Consider the following 11,976-nt stretch of genomic DNA (forward strand, 5'->3'; position numbering starts at 1 on the left):
AACATGGATTAAAGACCTAAATCTATGACCTGACACCATCAAATCATTAGAGAACATTGGAGAAACCCTGCAAGATATTGGCACCTGCAAAGATTTCTTGGAGAAGACCCCAGAGGCACAGGCAGTCAAAGCCAAAATTAACTATTGGGACTGCATCAAATTGAGAAGTTTCTGTACTGCAATAGAAGCAGGAAAGTGAAGAGGCAACTGACTAATAGGAAAAAATATTTGCAAACTATGCAATAGAAAAAGGATTAATAACCAGAATCTACAAAGAGATCAGGAAACTCCACAACAACAACAAAAAACCAACAACCCACTTAAGAGATGGGCCAAGGACCTCAATAGACATTTTTCAAAAGAGGAAATCCAAATGGCCAACAGGCACATGAAAAAATGTTCAAGGTCATTAGCAATCAGGGAAATGCAAATCAAAACCACAATGAGGTTTCACCTCACCCCAGTCAGAATGGCTCACATACAGAAATCTACCAACAACAGATGCTGGCGAGGATTTGGGGAAAAAGGGACACTAACCCACTGTTGGTGGGAATGCAAACTGGTTAAGCCACTATGGAAGTCAGTCTGGAGATTCCTCAGAAACCTCAGAATATAACACTACCATTAAACTCAGCCATACCACTCCTTGGAATTTACCCAAAGGAAATGAAATTGGCAAACAAATAAGCTGTCTGCACCTTAATGTTTATTGCAGCTCAATTCACAATAGCTAAAACCTGGAACCAACCCAAATGCCCATCAACAGTAGACTGGATAAAGAAATTATAGGACATGTACTCTATAGAATACTATACAGCAGTAAAAAACAATGAAATCCGGTCATTTGCAACAAAATAGAGGAATCTGGAAAACATCATGCTGAGTAAAATAAGCCAGTCCCAAAGGGACAAATATGCTATGTTCTCCCTGATTGGTGACAACTAACTGAACACCAAAAAGTAAACCTGTTGAAGTGAAATGGACACTATGAGAAATGGTGACTTGATCAGCCCTTGCTCTGACTGTTGATGAAAAACTTAATACTTTATCCGTTTTAGTATTTTTTTGTTCTACTTAATACTATTGTTTGAACTCTGTAATTAATACACAATTATTCTTAAGTGTTGAAACTTAACTGAAAAGTGATCCCTGTTAAATATAAGAGTGGGAATAAGAGAGGGAACAAATGTGCAATTTGGGACAAGCTCAAGCTGAGTTGCCCCAAATGGTAGAGTTAGAAAGGTGCCAGGGGATCCCAATACAATCCCATCAAGGTGGCATGTACCAATGCCATCTCACTAGTGCAAGTGATCAATTTCTGTTCACAATTGATCATAATGATAGGACTAAGAGTCAAAGCGATCACATAAACAAAACTAGTTCTGAAAATACTAACCGATAGAATAAAAAAGGGAGAGAATGATCCAACATGGGAAGTGAGATACACAGCAGACTCAGAATGGCAGATGTCCTAAACAGTACTCTGCTGTCAGAATTAGCCCTTATGGCATTCAGATTAGGCTAAAAAGCCCATGAGAATATTTCAGGCATGGAAAGCCAAGACACTCTGGAAAAAAAAAACCTATTGGGTCATCAAAGAAGCATGTACCTTTCTCTGAAGGGAGGAGAGAACTTCTACTTTGACTATGACCTTATCTAAATATGCTCAGAGTCCGCGAACTCAAAAGCCTCCTTAGCCTTGGCAATTCATGACAAGAGCCTAGGGTGATTACTGATGCCATAAACAGGAGTGTCAATTTGTTAAGTCAACAACAGGAGTCACTGTGCACTTACTCCTCATGTAGGATCTCTGTCCTTAATCTGCTGTGCATTGTAATTTAATGCTACAACTAGTACTCAAACAGTATTTTTCACTTTGTTTCTGTGTGGGTGCAAACTTTTGAAAGCTTTACTCAGTATGTGCTAAATTGATCTTCTGTATATAAAGATAATTGAAAATGAATCTTGATGTGAATAGAAGGGGGGAGGGAGAGGGAAAGGGGAGGGTTGTGGGTGGGAGGGAAGTTATGGGGGGGAAAGCCATTGTAATCCATAAGCTGTACTTTGGAAATTGTATTCATTAAATAAAAGTTAAAAAAAGAAAATGTAAAGAAGACATTATTATATTATTTATTATTCTAATGGCATCAAATGTGACCAAGTTTTGCATCTATGCTGTTGAGAGACTAAAATATAACCAGTTGTACAGTCAAAAGAGATAAAGTAGGAATGGTTGAGTGGCAACAGTCCTAAGTTTCAACTGCGGATTTGGGATTGTGGCATAAGATTTCTTAATTGTTCTTAATTTTCTCATGAGCTTTCTTAATTGTTTTTGCTTAATATGAATATTAAGCAAATATTAATATGATATGAATTACATATTTATCTATAAGTTTCAGAGATTAGTTGGCATGAACAGCAGAAATTTTCCTCTTTGTAGAGTACCAGACTGACAAAGTGATATTTCTATAACATAATTTCCTTGTATTTTCAGATTATGCCACAGATTTTAAAATTTTGACTGATGTATAGTAATGGTACATTTTTATTAGTTACAGTGTGAAGTCTCAATAAATATATACACAAGGAACTAATAAAATATGAAAAAGCATATATATCACCTCAAATATTTATAATTTTAATGAGACTCTTCAAAACCCTTTCTTGTAGCTTTTTTGAAATATGAAGCATGTTATTAATTGTAGCCACCCTATTGTGCAATAGAATAATGACATTTATTCCTGTTATCTGTATATGTCACAGATTTTTAAGGATATCACTCAGATTAAGGAGTTGAAAATGAATGTCTTTTTCACATGACATGTCATTTCAACAGGAGGTCGGTTATTCCTAAGGGAGTTTCTAAATAAGGTAGAAGAATTCTAGAGTGGAGAAGTTTCCCAGATCAAGCCATTTGATCTATAAAGATGGTAATGCTAGAACAAATGAATATTTTTAAAAATGTATATGTATAAATGTACTAATATACCTTGCATATCCCATCAATTTGCTTCCCTCTCTTCCCTCCATTCTTTGCATGCTGTCTCTCTTCCATTCTCTCTTTCTCTTCCTTCCTCCCTCCTTCCCTTCCTTCCTTCCTCTCCTACCATCTTCTTCTTTCCTCCTCTCCCTTTCCTCCTTAATCTATCATGTCTAACTATCTCTCTCTCTCTCTCATCATCATCATATCTATCTCTATCTATCTATCTATCTATCTATCTATCTATCTATCTATCTATCATCTTTGTTTAGACAAGATTATACAATTATAGCATTTGTGATGAAGATGCTTCTACAGTCAGAATAACTGAAACATTCTTTTGTAAAGTTTTAGCCTTTATAGACCTATTAAAAGGACATCAGAAGATTCTTTAAATGACAATCTAAGTTACTGTTTTAGTTCAAAAAGCAGTTTCACTGAAACAACAGTGAGTTTGAATGCAGTGCTGGTTCTATGCTCGGCCATAAGCCAACCTTCTACTCAATATTTCTGAAGAACCTACCTATTTAGATAAGCATCCCTGTCCTTGGGTGAAGAAGAACAATATGGATGTAGAAACCCCCTTCAAAATAGATGATAAAAGGATCAAAATGGTACTTTAGTTTTCTTTTTTCTTTTGATTCATTCTTTTTTTAATACAATAGCTGAAAGGTCAGTCTTACAGTTCAGGGTAGTCAAAATGTTACTGTGAGAGAGGATCTTAAAAGTGTATAAAAATGGATCACTAGAAAGAAACAAAATTGGTTATTCAATTGTGTGTATGAGAGTGGGTGTATGCGCATATGAGAATGAGTGTATGTGCACAGGGGTTTCATGCATTGAACATTTGAGAAAGTGTAGGGACAACTGGTACCTGGAAAGTGAGTCATATGATCTCTGAAACATCAAACAATCCTCTGTTCATCTGCTTTGTAATTATGGCTGTCAATTTTTCTTCTTGTATTTGTTTTATAAACAAATTCCCAGTAAGAGTGATTTAACTCTTTCCATGACTTCCAGTTATTACATTTGTATCATTGGCTCAAATGTCACCCTGAGTTGTTTAAAAGCTGCCTATGTGGCATTATATACTGTAACCTTTCATTTCACATAGGTCAACACTTGGCTTTTAAATGATAGTAAATTTCAGGCACTACTGATTCAGTCTGGGCAGGTAGAGGTGAAAGGCTTTATCTTTCAGGATTCCTTGTGAAATGGCCAGTCACTCAAAAAGCAATTTTGAGTCCTTTACACAAAGCTGAGAGATGAATGCCACTGCTGAGGTGACACAAAGGGGATACATCTGCCTTACAAAGCTAGTAATTTGTTTTGTTGCCTTATTTATATAGTAGAGGCTGCTTTGAGTTGCTGCGTATGTGCTGTGGTCCATGAACAGGTAAATAAGTTATTTAGTCTTGTTAATATTGTTATTTTTCAAAAAAGATTTATTTATTTGAAAGGCAGAGTCCCAGAGAGAAAGAAGGAGCAAATGAAAGAGAAATCTTCCATCCACTGGTTTGCTCCTCAAATGGCCTCAATGGCTGGGGCTGGGCCAAGTAGAAACCAGGAGCCAGGAGCTTCATCCAGATCTCTCACTTGGATGCAGGAGCCCAAGGACTTGAGCCATCTTCCATTGCTTTCCCAGGCACATTTGCAGTGAGCTGGGTTGGAAGTGGAGCAGCAAGGAGTTGAACAGGTGCCCATATGGGATGCTGGCATTGCAGGCAGCAGCTTAAACCATAATATCATAATGCTGGCCCCTAGTATTATAATTTTTTAAAAAATTGATATTTAAATAAGGGGCATCAATCCATCAAGTTTATCTCCCCATATTAAAGGCTCAGTTGATATTTCTCAAGTCTTGCTACTATTCCAGGTTACCTGTTTAGCACCCAAGCTCCCTCCTTGATTTGGATTATCCATCTAATTGCAGAAAAAAGCCCTCTAAATTGTAGCTGTTTCTCCTACTATCTTCTCCCTTCATAGAGAGCCTTTAATATTCAAAATTCAGAGTAGCCTGTGCACATAAGCTTCTGGCCATAATAAAGCTTAAAATTATATTTTGTGTTTCTTTAGGAAGAAGTATATTTTCTCTAAACTACCTCTATTAGTTTCTGTTCTAATTTTAAAATAATTTACCACCCCCAAGGAGGAAAGGAGAAATGGGTTTGGATTTGACCTACCTCCCACCTGAAGAACACCATATAAGGAAGCCTAGAACCAGTGGAAAACAAAAAGTAGAAGCTAAATGCTTGGTCTTTTTATGCCATATTATTTGCAGCTCAACAAAACTTGGCAGAAATTATGACGAAAACCATTAAAAAATTGTAGAAAGTCTTTTCTGTGCCAGCCATTGTTTTAACAGATGATATTTACAGTCTTGTGAAATTTATAGAGCCTTTGTTACCCCCATTATATAGGTGAATATTCTGAGAATTAGTAAGATGGCTAAAGTTACATACAACTGAACAATACAACATTTTCTCTGCTGACATGTCAAGTTCTCTTTTTGAATTTTCAATCAGACAACATAGGTCAACTTCTTGGGACATATTTCCCTCCCTTTCCTTCTGTTCTTATTCCTTTTCACCTTCCTTCAACTGTGTCCCTCTTCAAGTCACAGTTTGAACAGTTAAAACTTCCTTGAATGTTACTTCTTCCAGGAAATTCTTGGACAAAGGAGCCCCTCTGTGACGTGCTCTCAGGTCACTGTGAACGTTTCTTTTAGAGTATATATCAAAACTAATAATTATGTGTACAATTACTTTCCAATGTCTCTTCCATACCAGACTTTGTAGTTCAAGAGAACAGAAATAACCTCTGCTTTTCTCAGCATCTAATCTCTTGCCCATGGCAGAGGCTACATACATAAAAGCAGCTCAAAACATTCATGAAATGAATAATGAATGAATAGCACTCTATGAGTGGTAGCTGTTGTGTTATATTTATTAATTTGATAATTAAATATCATGCATTATACAGATTCTCAATGGAATCTCTGCTTCTCTACTGCTCACTAACCTCTGCACCAATAATTCCACAAAACAGATTCAGGCACCCGTATCAGGGAGGGGGAAGGGAGCTGGGGAAGAATTAAAGACAGTGAGCTTGGGCTTTCTAGATTCTACCACTCTCTCTAAATTTTAATTTTATTTATTCATTTTATTTATTTGAGAGACAGAGACAGAAACAAAGAGAGAGAGAGAGAAGAAGAAGAGAGGGAGAGAGAGAGAGATATATATATATGTCCCATTTGCTGTGTCATTCCCCCAAATGCCCACAACAGCCAGGATTGAAGCAGGCTAAAGCTGGGAGCCTATACTTCAATATACATCTCCCCACATGGGTGTTAAGGACCAAAGTATTTGAGACATTACCTGCTGCCTTACCCGGGCTCATGTTGGCATGAAGCTGAAACCATCAGCAGAGATGGGACTGGGACCCATGCCCTATGATATGGAATGCAGGCATCCCAAATGGACGTATCTTAACTACTACACAAAATGCCCAACTCTCTACATTTTTATAATAAAAAGTTTTTCCAGTTCATTTACTCTCTTAGTCATCCAAAAATGGGGACTAGAGGGCAATTGTCCCTACAGGGGAATGAAAAAATGAACTGACCTTGCTTGAATGGAAAACTCTCTCCTATATCAGCTGTCCTTCAATGAGAGTCTACCTACATTTCTTTCAGTGCACCGGAAAAAATTGACACTATCTTAGTAAAAGCATTCTACCATTTAAAATTAAAATATGTTGCTCTGCTGCTTAAAATGAAACAACCTTACCTCACAAAATGGTCTCTTCACATAATGGTCCTCAATTGTAGTAATAGAAATCCTTTTATTCATTTTTAATCATGTTGCATTTTGTATACTGCTGTATATTGGCAAAATCCTTTTTCTACAGTGAGCAGAATAATTGTTTTTAGCTTTAATTGCTGGCTTTTTGTATTTCTCTGCCATTTGAATGCCTGTCATAGGTTTGACCGCTTCAACCTTACTTGTTTAGAGTCATAATTTCCCATCATGCAAAAGAATTTGTTTCTCTGTCTTTCATAATCTTAAATAGGTTTTTGCATAGCAGATCAGATTTCCTTTGTTACAATGTTATATCTATACTGTTACAGCTCTGAATATTCACTAGGTACAGTATATTAGGATTAATTAAAGCATTTCTGTAAGAATTGCAGCTTTTAAAAGTAGTGTTCTGACTGGCTCTAAGGTATGAAACTTCAGTCTACAAATCAGACTAATCAGAGGTCAGTTTGGGTCAAATTATATTATCTCTGGCTAAGCTCTTAGAGAAAGCACAGAATTGATACTCTATGAAACTCTATGATACTCTATGAAATGGCTCCCTAAACATCACACAGATATGGAAGAGAGTTTACAAGACAAGTTGATAAGACACGAAGACAATTAGCTCAAAGATAAAGTCCATTTAGGAATGTAGAAGGCCATAGCTGACACTAATAAAACAATGGAGTAAGCTGGAAAATAATGGAGGAAGAAAATTACATAACTGAAACTGCCCCCAGAGCTTTATTATTATTTTATTTTTTCAAAATAAGTTTAGATGTGAATCAATTCTTTCCCTTAAATCAAGGTTGAAAGACTATTCTTTATCAAAAGTTATTTTTTTCCCAAGAAGTATGACTGTATTATGTTGCTTAATAATTTTAATTTTTTAATTTTTATTTATGTAAGGCAGAGAGAAAGAAAGAGATAAACAGGGGTAGAGCTATCTATCCTTTGGTTCACTGCCTGAATGTCTGCGGCTGCCAGGTTTGGGCCAGGCTGAAGCCAGGAACTCAATCCAGGTCTCCTATAGGGTGGCAGGTACCCAAGCATTTGAGTCATCAACTGCTGCCTCCTAGGTTGTGCATTTGCAGGAAAATGTAAGAAGGAGAGGAGCTGGGACTTGAACCCAGGCACTGCTATATGGAATGTAGACATCCCAAGTGGCACTTTAATCACTACACCAAATTCCTTCCTCCCAGAAATTTTTGGAAAGTGACTGACAGAGAAGTCAAAAGCAAATCATTTGCCAACCTGCTCTTCCTTCATCAGGCCCTCCTGATTTTACTTTGGCCATGTTACCCTTCTTCCTGTGATAACCTCAACCATAGGCAAATTCAGAAATCACTAACCTTGACAATTCTTTTGTTGCCCTTATTCTAACAGGTCATCCAGAGGATCTGTTCCTTTTGAACTTTAATTCCTCTAATTTTTATTTCATTTTATTTTATTTTTAAATCTACAGGTTCCACCAAATCAAGAAAGGTCACACCATCACAGCTACCTCCCAAGGTCCACATTAGCAGGAAGCTGGAATCAGGAACAGAAGTTGATAATGAAACCCAGGTACTGCAATGTGAGAAGTGAGTGTCCTTACTGGCATCTTAGTGGTTCGGTCAAACGCCCACAACCCCCACCCCTTCATCTGAGAAGGATGCACATTACTTAATTTCTAAATTTTGGACTTTCCCAGATATTTGTGTTATTGATTCCTAGTTTAATTCCATTATGGGCAGAGAAAATATTTTGTAGGGCTTCAGTTCTTTTAAATTTGTTCAAGTTCATTATTTAAAACAAGATATGGTTTATCTTGGTGTCTATTCTACATGCACTTAAAAAGAATATGAATGCATCCTGATGTTGCAAGGTGCAATGATCAATATATTTCGATTAGGTACAGTTGCTTGATGGTGTTATTCAGTTCTTCTAATTTTTTTCTGATTTTATATTAATTAGTTTTATTGATTGTTAAGAGAAATGTTGAAGGCTCCTAATATAAATGTGGATTTGTTTATTTTTCCTTTTAGTTCAATTACTTTTTAAAAATTTTTTTTATTTTTTATTTATTTTTTTGACAGGCAGAGTGGACAGTGAGAGAGAGAGACAGAGAGAAAGGTCTTCCTTTTGCCGTTGGTTCACCCTCCAATGGCTGCCGCGGCTGGCGCGCTGCGGCCGGCGCACCACGCTGATCTGATGGCAGGACCAGGTACTTATCCTGGTCTCCCCATGGGGTGCAAGGCCCAAGTACTTGGGCCATCCTCCACTGCACTCCCTGGCCACAGCAGAGAGCTGGCCTGAAAGAGGGGAAACTGGGACAGAATCTGTTGCCCCGACCGGGACTAGAACCCGGTGTGCCGGCGCCGCTAGGTGGAGGATTAGCCTAGTGAGCCGTGGCGCTGGCCAGTTCAGTTACTTTTTTGTGTGTGTGTATTTTCAAGATTTGTTTCCAGGTACATAAAATTTTAGGATTACTTTGCCTTTTTTAAAGATTTATTTACTTGAAACTCAAAGTTACAGAGAGAGCTAGAGCTAGAGATAGAGCTGGAGATAGAGAGAGAGAGAGAGAGAGAGAGAGAGAGATAGATAGACAGACAGACAGAGACAGAGAGATCTTCCATCCACTGGTTTACTCTCCAGATGGCCTCAATGGCCAGGGCTGGGCCAGGCTGAAGCCAGGAGTCTGAAGCTTTACCTGGGTATTCCATGTGGTTGCAGGGGCCCAAGCACGTTGGCCATCTCCCACTGCTTCCCCAGCCATTCGCAGGGAGTTGGGTCAAAAGAGGAGCAACTGGAACTTGGATGGGCACCCATATGGGATGCTGGCGTTGCAGGTGGCAGCTATATCTGCTATGCCACAACACTTGTTATATCTTCTTGTTAGGAATTGGTTCTTCTATCATTATGTAATGTGCTCCTTTAACCCTGTAACTTTCAATGATTGGAAACTTTTTAACACAGTAATTCCTGCTTTTCTTTAAACAGCGTTTCCATGTAGGTCTTTTCCCATCATTTTACTTTTATCTGCAGGCCTTATGTTTTATCAATGGACAATTTACTTTCTTTGTTTGTTTTAATTGTATTTAATATATTTAAAAAGTGAATACAAATAAAAAAGGCATAAATAAAGATTCAAATAAGACCTCTAACAATGGAATAATACAACAAGTGAGATGTGAGATACATTGAACGATATTAACAGCTGATTAGACTTTGTAGAAGAACGGATAAATGAAGTTGAAGTCATGATAATAGAAACTATCCAAAAAGGAAAATACAGACTAAAAAGAATATGACATCAGTAAGATCATGAATACAGTATAGGCGAGCTGTGGACAATTTCAAATGACCTAATATACATGTGATCAGAGTCTCTGAAGGAGGAAAATAAAATAAGAGAGGGTTCAAAAGTTCATAGCAAATGGAATTAAAATATATTTTTTATGCTAAAAATTTTGAAATCCACACATAGTTGTTTCATTTACCATGAACATTTTGAAGCATCATTTATTTTTTTTTTTTAAGATTTATTTATTTGCTTGAGAGGTAGAGTTAGAGAGAGAGGGAGAAAATTCTTCTATCTGCTGGCTCACTTCCCCAAAGGCTGCAACAGCTGGACCTGGGCCTATTTGAAGCCAGAATCCAGGAGCTTTTCAGGTCTCCCATGTGGGTGCAGGGGCCCAAGCACTTCGGCCATCTTTTGCTGCTTTCTCGGGCCATAGCAGAGAGCTGGAATGGAAGAGGAGCAGCCAGGACATGAACCAGTGCCGACATGGGATGCCATTGTTGTAGAAGGAGGCTTAATCCACTATGCCACAGTGCCAACAATTTACTTTCAATGTAATTAATTGGATTTAGGCCTATCCATTTTTGATTTGTTGCTACCTATCCACTCTTTTTCATTTTTCTACTTTCCCTTTCTTTTTGGATTATTTGAATTTTTTAACGTTTTTATTTGAATATATCTATTGACTTTTGACTATATGTCTCTCCAGTTTTTTTTAAAATATTGTTTTATAATCCAGAGATTATAATAGGTAAGCCTAACTTTTAGATTCTGCTTATAATGATTATGGTCCCATTTCAAGTTAAAGATATTAACTAAAAGGGGCCATATAGATCCCTAATGTCTCTTTTTAACGTTATAGATAGCATATTTTTAGCATCTATATACACCACAGTACCGGCCCCAAGATTGTTCAATTTAGACCACAAATTCCAATCTGATTTTTATGGACTGTGGTTCTGATAAAAGTTTTGTTTTCAAAATCTTTCTGGTGCTATTCCTGTGTGTTTTACTTGTGTTTCATGTCCAACCTGGAACTCAAACCAAGGTCTACTACTTAGGTGCCTTATCAAAGCCTTTGCTATCCCACTTTCAATTAATTCCACACATGCTCAGCTCATGCAAGCACTCAGGGTCTCATACAGATTTAGGAGGGCCTTTCTCCTATTCCCTCATTTCTCTGCTTTTCCTACATCCTCTAGCTCTGAGACCCTTTTTTTCCTCACTACTAAATAAAATCCAAGGTTTAATTTTCCCTGCACTCTCATGGATTTCTCTCAACCAAGCCTACCTTAGAATTAAAATTAAAATTAAAATTCCAAGGGAAAAATAAATATGGATTCCACCTGTACACTATTCAGAGCACAAAAGTCTTATTTCCAAATTTTACCAAAGAGGTTGTATTGAGAATTTAAGGTGCCTGCACACTGCTATAGCCATGAGAGAATAGCCTTGGACTGGATCTTCTCCAGGGTAGGGTCAGGAAAGTAAAATGAGAAAAATATGAGTTTTTTTTTTCACATTGCCCATCAAATATGGTCTCATCCTTATTCCCCCATCCTCTAGCTCAAACACAGAGGCTTCTATTGGGTATTTTTCTATGTAAACTTGCTGGACAAATCTGTGGTTCAGCCTGTCGCACACTCCTCAAGTTTTGTTTTCCCTACGCAGCCCTCATGCTATTATTATGTCTTGGAGTCCTCAAGTAAGTTCTCTATGCATTTTCCCCAGAGGTTTTGGCTTGTGATTCATGGGAGAGATAATGGGCTTTCTGCACAACATCCCAAACTGGAAGTCTCCTCTTATTTCTCAATTTATGCACTTATTTATTCTTTAAATGGCAGTTGATTATGGTTTAGGTCATTCTACTTGTAGTGTCCTTCAGATATATTATGAGTTAAATACAATTATAG

Source organism: Oryctolagus cuniculus, chromosome 4 (assembly GCF_051225735.1).
Source record: "Oryctolagus cuniculus isolate XC-2025 breed Fujian yellow rabbit chromosome 4, ASM5122573v1, whole genome shotgun sequence".
Taxonomy (NCBI): domain Eukaryota; kingdom Metazoa; phylum Chordata; class Mammalia; order Lagomorpha; family Leporidae; genus Oryctolagus; species Oryctolagus cuniculus.